Source organism: Lissotriton vulgaris, chromosome 1_1 (genome assembly GCF_964263255.1).
Source record: "Lissotriton vulgaris chromosome 1_1, aLisVul1.2, whole genome shotgun sequence".
NCBI lineage: Eukaryota > Metazoa > Chordata > Amphibia > Caudata > Salamandridae > Lissotriton > Lissotriton vulgaris.
The window spans coordinates 958,136,778-958,155,236 of record NC_141685.1 but is presented as its reverse complement, the minus strand read 5'-3'; the positions used below and the strand labels follow the sequence as shown (position 1 = coordinate 958,155,236).

At 50.9% G+C, this 18,459-nt stretch overlaps 1 protein-coding gene across 4 annotated transcripts in view; it reads right to left on the bottom strand.

The window, feature by feature from the left end:
• Positions 1–18,459, bottom strand: part of TNS2 (tensin 2) — a 387,080-nt gene that overhangs the window by 272,482 nt on the left and 96,139 nt on the right. The window contains exon 1 of one of the 4 annotated variants that reach the window (XM_086959751.1): positions 328–450. The exons of the other annotated variants lie outside the window; for them this stretch is intronic. The gene's annotated coding sequence lies outside the window, so the exon portion shown is untranslated. Of the gene's footprint in view, positions 1–327; positions 451–18,459 lie in introns of those variants that run through there. 4 annotated transcript variants of the gene reach the window in all.

Here is an 18,459-nt window from a genome sequence, read left to right as displayed (position 1 = left end):
CGATAAAATGAGTACCACTGAGTTGGGTAACAACAGACATCTGTTATTCAGCGCAAAGATACCCGTAGTAGTAAACGTGCCCAAATATCCTCTATGTTATGTGTTATGTTAATCTACTGCAACCTCATAACTACTTCCAACAGCAACCACCATCCTCACCACTAAGAGCATCACTGCAATCAAAACTTCCACCACTGTTCACCAGCAGGACCGTTACTACCAACAGTACCACAGCTACCACCCAACTTAACTGCAACAACACTAGCGCCATTACTAGCGCCACTGTCCCCGGCAGCGTCACTAGCTTCACCATCGGCGCTCACCCACCTGTGCAGCCGCGTCAGCTCTGCCTCAGGGCAGCCTCGAGGCGACGCTCCCGGGCCCACGTGCCGCCGTCCGCGCGCCCCAGGGCAGCCTCGAGGCGGATGACGCTCCGGGGCCCTCGAGCCGAAGTCCGCGCGGCCCCCTGCAGCCGCTCTCGCGCGCCTCAGAAGCACAAACACGGAGAGCAAAACAACTGCAGGGAGCGCGGGCCTCCTCCGGCGCAGCCTCCCTGGCCCGGTTCCAAGGCACACTCTCCCACGGCAGGGCTGTAATTACCCCGGTACTGGAGTCAGCTGGGCTGGGCTGGGTGGGGCGGCTGGGACCGGGACCGGGGCCGGAGCGGCGGAAGCAGGGGCCTGCCAGCTACCAGGCTCCCTCCCAGCGAGGCCAGGGGCAGCTGGTCCCAGGACCCGAGTGCACTGTCCAGCTGAGGAGCAGAGATCTGGGCACGCACACTTGAACTGCTGTCAGCCCCCCCTGATACGAACCAGATGCGAGGGGTGGGGCTCGAGGGGTGTAAAACAGACAGGGAGAGTTATGAGCCATCACATATCTCCCACCAAAGGAAAAGATGGTGAACAGACCCCCGGGAGCAGAGACACGACTGTAGTGCTGGAAAGGTATGAGCTTCCTCAGCAGTGAGACATGCTCCAGCAATGTCAGCTCCCCCAAGGATGCAAGCTTCCTCAGTAGTGTGAGCTCCTCCAGCAGTGTCAACTTCCTCCAGCAGTGTCAGCTCCTTCTGCAAAGCAAGCTTCCCCCAACAATGCAAGTTTCTTCAGCAGAGAGAGCTCATCCAGCTGTGCAAGTTTCCTCAGCAGCAGTGTCAACTTCTTACAGCAGTGTCAGCTCCTTCTGCAAAGCAAGCTTCCTCCAACAAGTAGCTGCTAGTAAGTAGATGTAAGTAGCTGCTTATTCAGTATAACCACAGATCTTCATAACAGACTTTGAGATAACAATGCTGAGTACCTCACAGATTTTCTTATGTATTGATATACCTTTAAAAATAAAATCTATTGAGGAAATACAAGTTATTGTAATTTGTCAGACTGGACACAATGAGACAGCAAGAAATAAACGTCAAAAGGCATTAGGGCACCCTACAATGCACAGTACGTCTCATTCAGGGGATGAAGTAATATGATCTCATCACCCCCATCCTGATTATGGAACTCTATTAGCTCTCCATGCTGGTAGTTGTGCTGACTGACACTTGGCTGCTTTAGGTTACACGCGCTGGGCCGGGGCTGATTTATTGCGCAGCGGCTAATGGGGGGACAATATTATGTTGCTCAATCAACATACTCCATAGAAAGAAAGATATCTAACAGGGTTATCCTTTGCCTGTGTTTCCGATCCTGTGGTAAGGAGAAACAAGACGTGCATACTGTGCCAGGCCACCTGTCCCATCACAATGCCCGGCCACCTCAATTATAAACATGCTTTACATAATTTTACTGGCCTCATTGTAGTAACCTCAACAGAGAAATGTCTTAATTTGTGACTCTTTCTCTTCAACTAAACACAGCCAGCTTCAATAAAATAATAGCAAATATGTTGTAGGAAAACTGGCCACATGATACGACCGCAATGAAAGAAAGCAAAAAAAATTAACAAAAGTCCAAAGCAAGGTTTCCTGTGGGCAAGTTTTTAAACGTGTTCATGTCACGCCATGCACCCTTGTTCTTATTGGGCAAGCAAAGCGACAATAGCACCTTTGGTCTCATTCCCCAAGTGAATAAAGGAAAATGCAACCAACCAAGCAGCCTCCTGACACTGATGTGTGCAGTGCACATATGTACTACGTGCCTCAGCTATAAGACATCATCATCATCAATCTGGATTCAGAAACGGTCACAGCACTGAAACGTCTCTAACACACATTATCGATACCCTGAGAATGCTAGACCAGAAATAACCCTGCCTGCTTATACTGCTTGATCTCTCCACTGCCGTTGACATGGTCAAACATGATAATATGATTGACCTTCTTGAGAAGAGGATGGGGCTATTTGGTCAAGTCTTAAGCTGGTTTGCCTCATTCCTTCATAATAGAGTACAAAGAATCCAAGTCAATCAAACTCGTATCAGTCACTACACCGGTCACGACTGGAGTGCCTCAAGGATCCACACTCTAACCCACCTATTTCAACTTATTTATGGAACCTCATACTGAACAGAAGCTCCCAAACATTCATTACCACATATACACTGATGACACAACTGCATATTAACATTTCCTCATCTGAAGACATTAAACTGCTCAACCCCACCTACTGAAAACACAACCGTGCTCACCTCATGCTTAACACTCTTAAAACTGAATTCCTTCTGATTACCTCTCACAGTCACTCTGCCCCATAGAAGAATTGCTCAAACAACTCACTGCTCTCAGCCGCGGCCCACATGTGATTGATTCAAGTAGATAACTAGGTATCACGATGAACAAATACCTGAATATGCAAGATCATATCAGTGCCGCCAATGCGGGAGCCAGTTGCCAACTAAATATACTTAGAAAAATATTTCTTGCCCCCTGCTGACTTTCAATTAGCTGTTCAATCCCTGGTCAGCTCTCATTTAGACTACGGGAGCGCTACTCTGGCAGGCCTACCTAAAGTAAAACTTGCCCCACTACCGGCCTCTCTGAGTTCAGCTGCTAGGCTCATCACTGGATTCAAGAGAGTCAACCACATTACCCCTGACCACAAGCATCTAAAATGGCTCCTGTTTGAAGCTAGAACCCAGTTGAAGATAACTTGAATGACTCATAGGCCATCTATCATGGCACACCTGTCTACCGGGCTGAAAAACTTGAATTATCGAGTGGCAGTCGCTCCTCACGAGGCTCTTACACCCTGCTGCTGAAGCCATAGAAGTTCAACATAAATAAGACTTACAACCGCTTCTTCTGTGGTCGAGCCCTAAGAATATGGAAAGTATTACCCCAAGAAATTAGGACAAACCCCTCCTCTACCTTCTTCAAAAAAGAAGTAAGAAAGCCTCTATTGAATGGATTCTACCACTATTTATCTTTAGTCACTCAGCTTGATCATTTTCATGTGGACTTATATGGATTATGGATCCACCAAGCCATTGTCAATCAATCGATCAATCAGGGTCTTGTATAACGCAACTACTCACCTGAGAGGGGCTCAAGGCACTATGATTTACTGTATCTGTTTTTCTGTCCTACATTGCTCCCTACCTTTGCTCAATTGCATTTTACCTGTTATGTATGTCCTGACTGCTATATGTTCAGCACTCTGGTACCTGGAAGGGCCATGCTAGCGCTTTATGAAACTCCACATCCCCAACCGCCAGCTACGCTCCGCCGACCTCTCACTCGCCACCATCCTGCGCATCCAAAGAACAACCACCGGTGGGCTTCTCCCACTTTGCCGCCAAGACATGGAACACCCTCCCACTGAGACTACAACAGACCCAAGACCTGCTGACCTTCAAGAGGATACTCAAGACCTGGCTGTTCGATCAGTAGCGCCCGACCCAGCGCCTTGAGACCCTTGTGGGTATGTAGTGCGCTTTACAAATGATTGATTGATTGATTGATTATCCCCTCTCTCCGTGGATTTAGGTCACCAGGCCGGATTTACTTCAGCTTTGCTCAGGAGCTAGTGAAACGCAAACTGGCGCATAGTGGTGAATGCTATTTAAGATCCAGCGAAGATCAAAGCAGCTTTGTTGGAGAGCCAGCTCAGGGGACAATACCAGCAGCAGGTCAATCTTGAGATATATCGCTCTGCCCTGGGTTTTCCCCTTGCGTAATCATCTGTAATCGTAAAATTGTGCAGTGTATATTATTAGTTACCCAAATTACACTTTGATCTATACTAAATCAAGTAGAGCTGTCATTTTCACACTACAAAGGGTTCACAACATTTTCAGTAAGAATTGTTGACAACTCAGGGTACAAATAACATTTGTACCACTTGCAGCTAGGCTTTTTGTGGTTTGTTCACAATTTGCTGAAATACGGGGAACAGTGGACACAGATGATTTTGGCAACCATTTTGGACATGTTCTTTCCATTTTAGTCACATAATTCGCACTCTATAATGTGCTAAAATGGGCAAATATGGGAAATATGATTGGCCTAGTAGTCCTAGTATGTCATCAAGCTCTAGCTTGGAACATAGTGGAAGTTATAGGCTGTTTTAGGCGACTGAAGTTGAGTTAGAGTTTATAGGGTGGCAAAAGCCACAGGTATCCAACCTCCAGACAGGAGATGGATACAAAGGCATGTCGATCGTATAGGTGGACAGGCACAGGAAAGGAACGTTTAAACCTACTCTTCAGCTGTTCCATACACACAATTTTTATAAGTGATGACCCGACCAAACCACCAACCACACCAAACATTACCAAACCCAACCTCACCTCGTTTCTCCTCCCCGTCACCACTAAACACTTGCTGAGACACCATTGCTGCCTTCCTTTATCCTTTTCCACTGTGCCTTCCTTTATCCTTTTCCAGTGCCACATAATGGAAATAATAATAACAATATTACATTTTCACACAATACTTTGTGCCACCTACTTTTGCTCAGGGTTAAGCGGCGCTGGCGGTTTGTGACCCAAGTCCACTGACTGTACACTCAACTCCGGAGTGATATCTTCGTGGTGGTGATTACAGTCACAGACAACGTTTGACATGAGCCTGCCTGGCCACAGCAGCTGTAAGGTCACAGGTGTGCTCCTACTCCGTCCTGCCCGCTCGCCAAGAGGGGAGGGAGGGGAAGACAGGCAGTGGCCGAGCAGCAGCCCAGTAACTGCAGAAATGGCTAATCAATACATGGCTTGACAATAAGCCATTACAGTGATTGGTCATTGCCCCGTGGGCAGCACTTCTCACCCCGTACTGCCATGTGCACAAACTGTGCACCAGAGGCCTAGACTAGGCCCCAACAAATGCATCTCTCAGCCAAGCTGAGAGCTGGTAAACTCGCCGCTCATCAGGAGAATGGCGGTCTGCGGCTTTGAACAATCCCGCTCACTAATGTACAGAGTGGAGAAGCCTCTAGTGCGCATGTCGGGCTGGCCAGAGAAAAGCAGCAGTCCAACCCTAAATGCTCACTTTGAGGCCTAGGTGCCTGTCACTCGCTGCCTGTGACTCATGTGTGCCTGCCTAGCAAATTAATTGAAGCCCCACCCCCTTCAGAGCCCCCACCATTGGCTCGCAAGAATGCAGACTCACGAGTCGCGCTGTTTGAATCACTTTAATTTATTATAAGTGTACTTTACTGTGTATATTTATTCACATGCACTGGGGTCCAGGGGGGCAAATATCTGTGGGGCATCGCCTTACGGCAGGAACCCCCCCTGCCAAGAGTGCCACTCTATTCTCTTGACACAAGGTGAAGTTCTGGTTCTTAAGGGGAGAAAACTGAGAAGTGCCGGTACTCCATACCGGTGAGTACCAGCTAGCCCATTGGGTGCACTATCCTGGACTGCACCATAGTGCACTTTATTTATTTTATTTTTTATTTTAAAAGTTTTGTATAGCGCTAGCCAGACCCGTAGGTATCAGAGCGCTTCACGTACACATTGTGAAAAACAGAAGGGCCTTACATTACCCAGAAGGCTGACAGTAAGTAAACAAATCACGGATAAAGAATACAGCATGAATAATAAATAAATGTGCAAAAAACAAGGTGATTAGCATAGTCCGTTCACCAACAATCCTTGAATGGGAGTCAACTCGGAATATTGATGTCTGTTAGTTGACGTAGTTCAGGAAAGTATTTGTTAAGGAGATGGAGTTTGAGGTCCCTTTTGAAACAGGAGAAGGAGGGGTTGCATCTGAGGACTCCAGGGAGAGCGTTCTATATCCTGGGAGAGTTGCCAGAAAACGATCGGAATTGGGTGGTTTTCTTTTTCATTTTTGGTGGAATGAGAAGGAGTGAGTTGGAGCTTCTCAGGGTTCTGGTTTGACCCGCTCTTACCAGTTTGTTGTTCAGGTAGTTAGGGGCCGGAGAGTTACGCTGTGCACTGGGGAAAGCGAGTTACTGAAAAGGGAACCCACGGTTTGAAACAGCTGTTGTGTTCTTGATGTGGGTAGTGGCAGCCCTAAGGGTATCAACTTGGGGCCTACTCTCTGGGGCATCTAGGTCTAACTAGGCCTGACACGTGGCCCTAGAAATAACTGAGACGGACACTGGGAATAACTTCTTGGCTCTCCGTCTGCGCGTCTGACTGCGTACGTGCGTGCGGGACCCCTCTTTATTATAGCAAGTCACATGACTCAACGTTGCACGCTCGTGGCGTCATGGGCGTGCCAGAACCAGAAACATAACATTCCTCCTAAAACATGAAGAAAAACGAAACACAGAATACACAACCATTATCAAACAATCTGTCATGATACTTTCTTTTGGGCACACATAGTTCAAACTGCCATCCAGATTATTGGGCATGATTATTAACTTCACTTTCACTTCTTATGAACAGTCTTACGTGAAGTAGTCGCGTAGCCGACAGGAAGGTGTGGGATTTCATCTCAGTCCATATTGCGACTCCCTGCGACTCGGAATGTCCTCTTCCCTAGCTGGGACGGTTGTCGGCGACTCACTGATGGCCGCCTCAGGAAACTGCATGTCGTCCTGGGCCCCAGAACTTGCATCCGCCTCACCACCTGCTGCCGCTCTAGTGCTGCTCCTCAGGGTGACTCCTTGGCTGGGTGCTGTTTCCTGATGGGGAGAACTGCCTGCAGTCTCAAGTCTATCATCGAACGTTGGGGGGCGGGGTGATGCTGGCTCGGGATGGAAGCGTTTGAAGTGTGACACATTTCTTGTTACTGTTTCCCGCCCCCGGACTGCTATGATGCGGGTGCCTTTCACGCCAATCACCCTCCATGGTCCTCTTTCATAGTTCAATCTGAACTTTCCACTGGTTACCCTGTTACGGAGAAGTACTAGATCGCCTCTGTTGAATTTCACCATCACGGCCCTTCTTTTCTTGCTGATTTGGGCAAAGGTGGCTTGTCTTTTCTGCGCAATTCGGTCTTCATCCGCCCCCTCGGGTGTCCACCGTGGGTGATGGGGGATGGAATCAGTCACTACCCGTCCCATAAGGATATGTGCTGGAGCTACCCCTGGGGTTGAATGTGGGGTCTGTCTATAGATTCGGAGGAACGTGTAGATGGCCATTTCCAGTGACTGGTTTTTGTCGTGTGCAATGCGAATACCTTGTTCAGGGTTCTCATGAACCGCTCTGCCTCTCCGTTAGCCTGAGGCCAGCGAGGGGTGATGCGCCGATGCTGGGTGCCGAGGGAAGACAGATAGTTAGCCAGTTCTTGTCCTTGAAACGGGGGCCCATTGTCAGTGCGGAGTTCACGCATTGCCCCGTGAGCAGCAACGATTTTCTCTATTTTGGGAATGACCTCATCGGCGCTCGTGCTGGTTATGATTTCCACTTCCGGGTATTTGGAATGGTCATCGATCATCACCAATGTGTGTCTCCCGTCCGGGAGGCTGCCAAAATCCATGCTGACTCGTTCCCATGGTTGTCGCGGCCGAGGTTCCACTATGATCGGGGCTTCACGAGGAGCATTCCCGTGACTTGGCAGGCCGTGCACGACCTAACTGCACTCTCCACCATCTCATCCATCAGAGGGAACCACACTTTTGTTCTTAGACGTGCTTTGGTTTTGACCATTCCCTGGTGACCCACATGCGCCAGTTGCACCACTTGTTCGGCCAACGCCGCGGGTATAACCAGACGGTGCCCTCTGAGCAGGCATCCGGTGTCATCTTCGTTTAGCTCTTCCCTGACATGATGCAGGCTCTCCATGATCTTTCGGGCTTCTGGTGTGAGCACTTTCCAGCTTTCCTTGGCCCGGTGCCAGTTCGCTGTTCGGAGAGCCTCTTTGGCCCTCTGTAAACAGACATCTTGCGCCGTGGCATTCGCAATGTCCACCACGGAAAGGGGTCGCGGACATGATCGCGCTATCACCCATTTGACATAGGCTTCCGTTTCTTCCGCCTCTTCCATTTCTTCCGGGGTAGCCGGCCGGGGATGGCGTGAGAGGTAGTCCGCCGGATTCCTTGCTCCAGGCTGGTATTCAATGTTGCAGTTGTACTCCTGCAATTGAAGCATCCATTTCTCGATGCGGGCGGTGGTTTTGTCGAGGTCCCCGAGAACAAAGCCACCAGTGGTTTGTGATCGGTTACCACCGTAAACGGCTTGCCGTACACATACAGGTGAAAGTGCCGGCATCCCCAGTGGATGGCAATAGCTTCTTTTTCTATTTGGGAGTACCGCTGCTCCGTGTCCGTGAGGGATCGACTCGCAAAAGCAATCGGCACCCAGTCCATCTCATCCCTTTGTTTCTGCATTAGGACAGCTCCGAGTCCAGCCGGTCCAGCATCTACGGCTATCAGGGTGGAGTTTCGAGGATCAAAGAATGCTAGTGTCGGGTTGCTCGAGAGGGATGCCTTGATGTCTTGGAAGGCCTTCTCTTGTGCCGGTCCCCAGGTCCATGGCGTGGAGTCTTTCGTGAGCTCTCGCAGGGGAAGTGTGAGGTTGGCAAGGTCTCTGATGAACCTCCCACAGTAGTTAACCCAGCCAAGAAAGCTCCGAACTTCAGTGACAGTGGTAGGGGGTGGTGCGTCTTTGACGTCTTTAACTTTATCGGGGTCTGGGTTAACTCCTTCTGCGGAAAAGACGTACCCAAAGAATCCTATTTTTGTTCGTAGGAATTCACACTTCTCTCTGTGGAAAGTGAGCCCAGCTTCTCTCAGCCTGCGGTACACCTGGGTTAGTCGTTGATTGTGTTCTACGATGGTACGGGCATGTATCATTATATCGTCGCTGACGTTTATCACCCCTGGTATGCCAGTGATCAGCTCCTGAATGACATTTTGGAACACCTCCGCTGCGCTGGAAACACCAAAGCTGAGCCGGGTGTACCTTCGAAGGCCGATGTGAGTCGAGAAGGTAGTGATGTTTCGCGATTCCTTGTCCAGGACCAGCTGGTGGTATCCCGACCGTAGGTCCAGTTTGGAGAACCAGCATGCTCCGGCCATTTCTCCAATGAGATCATCAATGGTGGGGGTTATATGATGTTCTCGCTTAATGGCCGCATTGGCGAGGCGCATGTCCACGCAGATTCTGACTGCCCCTGGCTGTTTCGGTTTCCTAGTGACCACGATGGGCGACACCCATGGGGTGGGGCCTGAGACCTTTTCAATGATGCCAGCCTCTTCTAGCTTTCGGAGTTCCTCCTCTACTAAGGGCCGAAGGTGGAACGCAATGCGTCTGTGTCTCAGGGCCACCGGCTGTACTGTGGGGTTGACGTGCAGGTGTACTTCACGGCCTTTGAAACGTCCTATGCCCTCGAATATATCAGAGAAGTCCATGATGAGCTGTTGTACTGATTCCTCGTGGACCCCGAAGGCAAATGTCACTACACCCAGGTCATCGGCCGCTCTGCAGCTTAACAGCATGCCCTGTCCCTCTTCTCACACAAAGATGTTCGTGTTGATTACCTTGTCCCCATGTCGGACTGCCGCTCTGAATTTACCTCTGATCTTGAGGGGGATGTCCTGCCCATACGCGAAGACCGTGATGGGTGTAGGGCTCAGGGCTGGAGGCATTGTCATGGTTCTGTAGAGCGTTGCACTCATGAGGTTTATGGACGCCCCCGAATCCACTACCGCCATTATGTCTTGGTCAGCCACTCTGATTGAACATTGTGGAAGCGTTCTGGTGCGACGGGCAGCGGTGCCAATCATGTGTACTTTGTGCACCGACCGTTCTTCTTCCTCGTCGTCGTCCATATCACTGTGGCTCTGCTCACCTTCCGTCACCGCATTTACCACCTGGCGGGGTCTGCGGAATTTCTTCGAGCGGCACACTTTCTCGAAATGGTTGAACTTGCCACATCCCGAGCAGCGTTTCCCTCTAGCTGGACATTCTGGTGCCGGGTGACTCGGGCCTCCACAATATCCGCATGAGTGTCCCGATGCCCCGCTCGGTGTGCGAGGCGTCTTTTTGTGCCACTTGGGCGGTGTTTGGACCTGAAGTTTGTTGACGGGTTCCACCTTGACCGTTGCTTGCAACGCGGCCTCCATGTGTGCCGCTCTGGCTTTGGATAGTTCTTTTGTGCGGCCGAGAGTCAGGATGTCAGCTAGCGGTTTGCCTGATTCTTCCAATATTCTTTCCCTCAGTTTGGCAGAGGCACAGCCCTGTATTATTTGACCTCGGATTTCTTCCGTTACATCCGTGAACCCACAGGATAGCGCTAGCTTTTTGAGTCTGGTGTGGTATGTGTCCAGTGACTCCTCTGGCAGCTGCCGCGCTTGTCTAAATACAAATCGTTCATAGTCCTGGTTGGCCATGGGTTCGAAGTGGGCGTTTAGGGCATTTATCAGCGTGTGATGTGTTTTGGGGGTCGCCTCTGTGAGTGTTCTCGCAATGGAGTGTATGTCCTTGCCTCCTAGGTGGAGTACCATGGCTCGCTTCTGTTCTTTGTGGACTTTTGTGGCCTCGAAGAACACCAGGAGTCTGTCCACCCATTCCTTCCATTTCGGGGCTAGTGCCGAGGGCGCCCCCTCCAGCACAAACGGTTCGATGGGCGGAATCGTGGCCATCGCCCTGCCGGCGCCTGATCAGGCCTTCGACGGGCTGGAAGTCCGACGGAGCTGGCGCCTGATGAGGCTGGATGTAGGCCTCTGCTGGACGCTGGACCACGTGGCAGTAGTACTCTCAGCAGGGAGCCCGGGGAGGCGAGTGCGACCGGCGCACTCACCACGGGTAAGCAAGGCCAGGAGCGAGACAGGCAGGCGCCGCGTCCGCTGGATGCGTGAGAGGAGGCAGGGCGCCGCCCTGTGCACCGTGCAAGGCGGACTGAAGCGCGCTTCACGCACGTGCCAGGGGGCCAGGTGCGGCGCTGGGTGTGAAGCCACTGGTTGAAGTGCACACGGCCTCCTGCCGCGGGTAGGCGAGCGCAACAGTGTGCCCTGCAGGATAGCGCTGTGCAGCACGGCTCCGACAGCCGACGTGGGACGGCGGCACACAGCTCACCTGTATTCCCCCAGGGATCGAAATCTTCGCCCCAAGTGCGCACCGCAGGGGCGTGTGAAGCCGTGAGGCACGAGCACCACGAGCCGAGGGACGGACTCGCGGCCGCCGCACGGGACAGCAGGCACACACGCACCCCTGGCGAGGATCCGGCAGCCACCCTCGTCACCAGTTGTTGTGTTCTTGATGTGGGTAGTGGCAGCCCTAAGGGTATCAACTTGGGGCCTACTCTCTGGGGCATCGAGGTCTAACTAGGCCTGACACGTGGCCCTAGAAATAACTGAGACGGACACTGGGAATAACTTCTTGGCTCTCCGTCTGCGCGTCTGACTGCGTACGTGCGTGCGGGGCCCCTCTTTATTATAGCAAGTCACATGACTCAACGTTGCACGCTCGTGGCGTCATGTGCGTGCCAGAACCAGGAACATAACAACAGTGACTCCATGTTTCACTGTAAGCAGACCAGGCCTCGTTTTCACGAGGGGGCAAGGATCCCGCAGAAGGAGGGTGCCCTGTGTGACTGCACCCACCTAAAGGGTGGGGATGCCTTGGGGTTCCTTGAACCGTGTGCACCCCATCCCCATCTCTTGAGGGACGTACGTATTGGGGACGCACTCTAAACCCCCTCGTGTGTGCCTATGGGGCACTTTGTGTCACAAGGCCCCCGTCGGCGTAATCAGCTGCAGCCTCCTCATAGCAGGACCTGTTAAGCAGACGCACCGGGTGCCTTGATTTCCAGCCGCCCAGGCCTCGCCTCTCGGTATTTGAAATGCTCCCTCCCTTCCACCCATGACGGAATTCCGGCCGCTATCTTGTCTCGTGCTCTTTACATTTCCCAGAGCCTCCCTCCCTTTTCCTGACCCTGCCGGGATCCTTCCCCTCTGGTTCCTCCTCCATGCCATCACATCCTGTGGGTCAAGTGACCTCTGACCCGGGTCCTCCCGCTGGGCCCCGCGCATATGCTGACTGCTCTTCGTGCATCTGCAGTCAGATAATACTATTTCCTGCGCTGCCGTCAGACGTTGGCGCCCTCCCTTCACCACGTTTCGTGTCTCCCAGGTGGAGCTCTTCGTCTTCACTCTGCCATAGTCGGGCAGGGCCCTCCCCTAACTCCTTTTCACTCTGGCTGATTAATACGTCGGGGGCCTCGTTCATTCACCCAGCCACAGCCTGAGGCTGCAGTTAGACAGGGCTCCCCATTCACTCTGCTGCAGGCAAACATGCCCCCCCCCCCTCTTCACATTGCTTAATCCAGAGGGTTCTCCCCTTTCACTCGGGTGCAGTTTGAGGGAGTCTCTCTCCTTGTTAGACATGGCTGTCTATTTACTCTATTACAGACTCTCCCTTCATCACCCTTCTGAAGTTAGAAAGAGTTTGTCCACCCTCACCCCGCTGTACTCTGACAGGACCCCCCTTTCAACACCCAACTGAGGTTAGACCCAGCTCTCCCCCTGCATCCCGAGATTACCGACTCTTCTCCGGGCTGCAGTCAGGAAGGGCCCTGGTTCATCAGCCAGCTGTAGCCTGGGGGAGCTCTCCCTTCTTCACACAGCTGCAGGCAGGACTCTCCCCTCATCAAACTTCTGAAATTACACGGAGTGCTGTTAGCTGACAGGACTCTCTCTCCCTTCACTCCACTTGAGTCAGACAGAGTGCTTCCCTGGTCCTCGTTGCCTTGCTGGAGTTAGGCAGAGCTCTCCCCTCCTCACCCAGCTGGGGTTAAAGCAGTGCTTAATTTGAGCAAGTGGTTTCCAGGGTTCGCCACCGGCATACATCTCTTAATTGTCAACATCGGCAGTTATGACAATCTGCCGTATGGTGGCGCTGTTTGACTACTTTAGAGATGAGTACCAGTAAGGTTGTGTATCAACTTAATATACATTAAAAATGAATACATGCTGCCCAAACCATTTTCATAGCTTTGGGGAGCTGAAATAGTCAGAATTGTCACTCTTGTAAGCAGTGTGATGGTTACTAGTTGTGTTGCTTGTGCCATTGCAGCGCTGGCAGGGGCAATGGGTGGTGCAGGTGGCAGTGGCCTCCTGATGAGAGCCCTGTCACTTTTTAAACATTTTTTTTATACAAATTAAGCACTGGGATTCTCCCTCCTCACACAGCTGCAGTCTGAGGGTGCTCTCCGTGGTACGCAATGGCAGTCACACAGGGCTTTCCCTTTCACGTGCTGCTGGATTCAGAGAGGGCTTTTCCCTCCACTGGAGTAGCGACGGAGCCATGGGATCCAGAGCAAACAAGAGAAACTGTCATGGGTGTGGCTTCCACTGGTACACCGGGGCAAAGATGTCTGAGGAGCCCACTAAACCCTGATCACAGTTGTATTTCATAGCTCAGAACGCTACCAGGGGCCACATTTCCTTCCCTGCGCCAGGGCTCATGACACTGCCTACGCCAGTAAAAACTGCCCCCATGTAGAAATATACTGCCACAATTGGGGTGCCGAAGGCCCGACACCCGTGACCGCTGCACCTGCTGCACTGTTGTTAGCTACGCTATTGTTTCCGCCATCTTCCTGCTGAGGTTAGGCAGAGCTCTCCACGCCCAGGGCAGAATTTCTCTCCATCTCCCATGTGCCGTCTGAGGGAGCTCTCCTTTCTACACACTGCTGAGGTCAGACATGAGTTCCCTTAGTTCAGTGGCCCACCGAAGAAGGCATGAGCCCTCCCTGCTCTCCCTGCTGCAGTAAGGATGGCCTGTCCCTTCACACATGGCCACAGCCCATCCTCTGCTTCCTCCCCTCTTCTCATTTCCAACTCATTCCGCCCTGCTCTTCTGGTTCACCACATACACTACAGTTCCCCTACCTCACCACCCACTCACCCCCACTAAATCCTCTGCCCCACAGCCCATTCTCTCTATCTATGGCACTGTTAACTTGACAGGAATTTGGTACCACTGAGGACAATCTCAACCCTGTTTCCCAGCTAGGAACCTGTATGTCCCTGAAGTGCAGGCACTAGCTCCGGAAATGCAGGGTCTAACCTACCAGTCCTCCCAGAAGTAAAACCACCACAAATACAGAAAATCTAAAGCCCCATCGACCCGTCCCTTCCAATAACCATACTATAAAGATACAGGGGGTTCCAGTCCTAGATAGCCTGTCCCTCCAAGGCCTAAACCATACACACTCCAAACAGCCTGTGTCTCACAGGCTTGAACTGCAGAGGAATGGGCCAGCCCCTCCTTCCAAGTATACCAACAGACAGATACAAGGTCCCCAAGGCTCAAGCACCCGGACACTCCTGGCATGATTTATACACGGGAGCCAGGGCCCAACCAGCCTGTCCCACCAAGGCTTAGCCATACAGATACAGGAAGTCCATGGGCCGACCAACCAGCATGCCCCTCCCATCAATGCTACCATACAAATACAGGGCACAGACGCACACTCCTTCATTCACGGGTACTGATCATTCAGTTAGAGAGGTTCCAGGATTCAACCAGCCTGTCTCTTCTGGGCATACTGGCATACATATACAAGGACCCACCAGCCTGATCTCAGGCATGAATCACGCACAGAAACACAGGGCCCTCCCAGCCAGTCCATCTGTGGTAAACTATATACAGATAAAGGGAATCTGGGGTCCACTTGACTGTGCATGCACACATGAACCTCACAGACACGAGGAAACCAGAGACCAGCTAGCCTGTCCCTCTCAGACGTATACAGGGCATCAATGCTCCAACCAACTGGTACGTATGAGACTTAAAAAGACACAGGACATCTAGTGTCCTATTAGGATGGCGGGTGGACTGCCCCCGCCGGGCCGGCGGATTGCCCCCGCCATCCCTGTAGAAAAGACTCCCCGCCTTATTATAATGGCTGGGGGGGTCCGCGGCGGACGGAAAGACCGCCCGCCGCTTTTCTGCCTGGTCGACATGTCGACCGGGCGGAAAAGGCTTCAATATGGTGGCAGTGTCTTTCAGACACCGCCAGCCATATTAGAATGTGCCGTTGTGAATGCCTTGCCGTGGCGGCATTGCCGCTACGGAAAGGCATGTGGAGTCTGCTTGGGGGGCCCGTTGCGAGCCCCCATGGACTCCGGGGGGGGTGGGGGGTGCACATGGGGGGTACCATTTCAAAGAGCAACGTAGCAGGCACCATACGGTGCCTGTCACATTGTGCTTTGAAAAGCACAACACCCGCTGCAATGTTAAAAGTACGGGATGCGCCTGCCACTGTGGCGGGTGCATCCTAATTGCCCCCATGGGACCCCCGCCATTATGGCGGGCGGTCCCTTTTACTTTGAGGATGGCGGGCCCCTAGAGTCCAAGCAGCCTGTCCCTCTGAGAGGCATATCAGACACTTACAGGCCATCAAGGGTCCAACCAGCTTGTCTTTATGAGGCCTAAAATGTTGCAGGGATTCCAAGGCCACCCAGACTGTCCCTTCGGTGTATGCAGTTTATAAATACAGGGAATTCAGGGCCCAATCAACCTGTTCCACTCCAACGCAAACAATGCAGAGGAATTCCAGGGTGCAAATGTCCTGTCCTACGCTGGCACATACAATAAAGATACAAGGATTCCAGGGTTCAGCTACACTCCTCCTTTTAGGCTTGTGTATATTCATATGCAGAGAATTCAGGGTCCAACAAGCCTGTCCTTTGTTGTCATAACCCATGAACATGCATTGAGCTCAGGGAGCAGGCATTCTATCCTACGCTGGCACAAACCGTAAAGATACATGGAATACAGGGTCTACCGAAACCCCCTTCTAATATTGTGGATATTAAGATACAGGGAATCCAGTGTCTACCCTGACCCCCTTCTGTGTTTGTAGACATTCAGATGCAGAGAATTCAGGGTCTAACCAGTCTGCCCTTTGTTGTCATAACCCATGAACATGCATTGAGCTCAGGGTGCAAGCATTCTGTCATAAGCTGGCACAAGCCATAAAGATACAGGGAATCCAGAGTCTACCAAGACCCCCTTCTAAATCTGTAGATACTCAGACACATGGAATTCAGTGACAAACCAGCCGTTCCTTTCCATGCACAAAGCACGCACACAGAGGGAGCCCAGGGTGCAAGCATCCGGTCATACGCGGGCACAAGCCATAAAGATGTAGAGATTAAAGTGTGGGACCGCAGTGTCCCTTTGAGGTTTGAAGATCTACAGATACCGCCAATTCACAGCCTCACTCCCCGGACCCCGCCCATTCCAGCCACGATCCTCACGGAGGAGACACAGGCAGCTGTCTGTCTGATGGTTTATACTGGGATATAGTTAAGACTTTTTTTCTCCGTTTTCCTCTTTGAGACAGTAACGTGGGCTTTTACTGTAGCAAATCATATTTTCCACATTATTTTAACAGTTTTTTTTCCGTCCCCTTGAGCTTTCTTTCCGTTACTTGTGCTGTGTGCAAGTAGTCACGCTGCTGATTGTTCAAAAAGATGAGCTGGGAGTTTACTCTGCAGCAGGAAGTTAAACACCAAGGCTTGCGAGTGTCCGTGAGACTTTGTACAAAAATCACACAGAGAAAAAGTTCATTAAAAAAAATAGAATCAGCTCTTTTGATCACATTGAAAGAATTGCCCCAAGCCAAAAATACCGATGAAAGACAGAAAAGAAGTTGGCAACTGATCCAACGGGTTATCAAGATAATCCCCTGAAGAAGGCTAGGGCCAGCGAAGCATGTAGCGGACACTTCCATGTGGACAGCATGGCGCTGAAGTTTCGACAAGTGGTAATGTCTCCTGTTTGCAAATATAAAGACATTTTGTGGATTAAGGGGGATCAGAAGCTCTGGAGTGCTCCAACCGTGCTTAATTTGTAAAGGTGCCGGGGCTCTCGACAGGAGGCCACGACAGCTTGCAGCACATTGCCCTGCCTGGGCTGCCAGTGAGAGCACCAACTCACATACTAACCATCTCACTCCTACAAGTGCGACAATTCAAACTATTACAGGTCCTCCAAGCCATAAGAAAGGCGTGGGCAGCAGATATTAGTCATTTCTAAGGTATTTTAAATTAATAAACAACTGTTGTTCGCTCATTTCAAAATAGGACAAATAGCGCCACCATGTGTCAGATTGTCAAAGTGCTGGTATAAAAATTAAGTGCGGTGTTTCCAATTAAGTGCAGGTGCAGAGCACCGGAAACCACAGGCTCAAATTAAACACTGATCTCAACAGATCTAGGGAAGTCGGAGGAGTAAAAGAGCATCAAGGTCCAGTCAGGCTTCCTGGTGTATCTCGCGGCATCGCACAATAGTGGAAGTGGCAATCCGTAGAATTACAAACAAGCTTTGGCAAAGACAGTTTGTCTGGCATTGAAGGCCAGCCTTTTGGATTTGTCTATGCTTGTTTTGTCATGGTTTTTTAAACACTTTAGTTTGCAGAAGCTGCAGGCCCTCGCCAATATGAAAAAGAAACATTGGCTACAAGAAAATATATATTTTGGTATCGCAAAACACACTTTGCCATTGCTGTCTCTCGTACTAAAGGGAAATGCTTTGTATGGATGTGCTTTTTGTGAAAGAGCAGAACCCCATCACCCACAGTAAAGATAGCCAATTGCTAAAGTGGCTGACCCACTGCCCCTTGATGTATGCTGAAGGGTGCTAAAGAAAAATGTTAATGACTCAACAACAGACCAAGGATGAAGAGGGCTGGCTGAAAGATTGTATAAGTATGTATAGTACATATAATTTTGGTAAAATGAAAAGGTCCCGATTACCGCCAGACCTAAAAATAATCTGCCCCAGAGAAAGAAAGCAGCAGGACAGGGAATCGCCATACATGCTTGGGTCCATACAATAACACTTACACACCTGTTGTAACATATGGGGAACACAAATAAGGGTAATGTTGTAATTTTTTGGTAGAGGCAGCTCCAGTGGTATCCCAAAGTCAGAGACTCCTTTCAAACAAACATTTGCAACACCAATAGTTCTGGCTTGCATTTTGAGTTGTAAGCCAGGCCCAATGGATGCAACTAGTGGAGTGGTGGCCATGATGACAAACAGCTTCCAGGCACACCATAGTTGCAATCCAGGAGTTGGTGGAGATTAGATGGTACGTTCCGAGATGCACACCTGAAGTGTCACAAAACTGCACCTATAGTTGCTTACTTCACA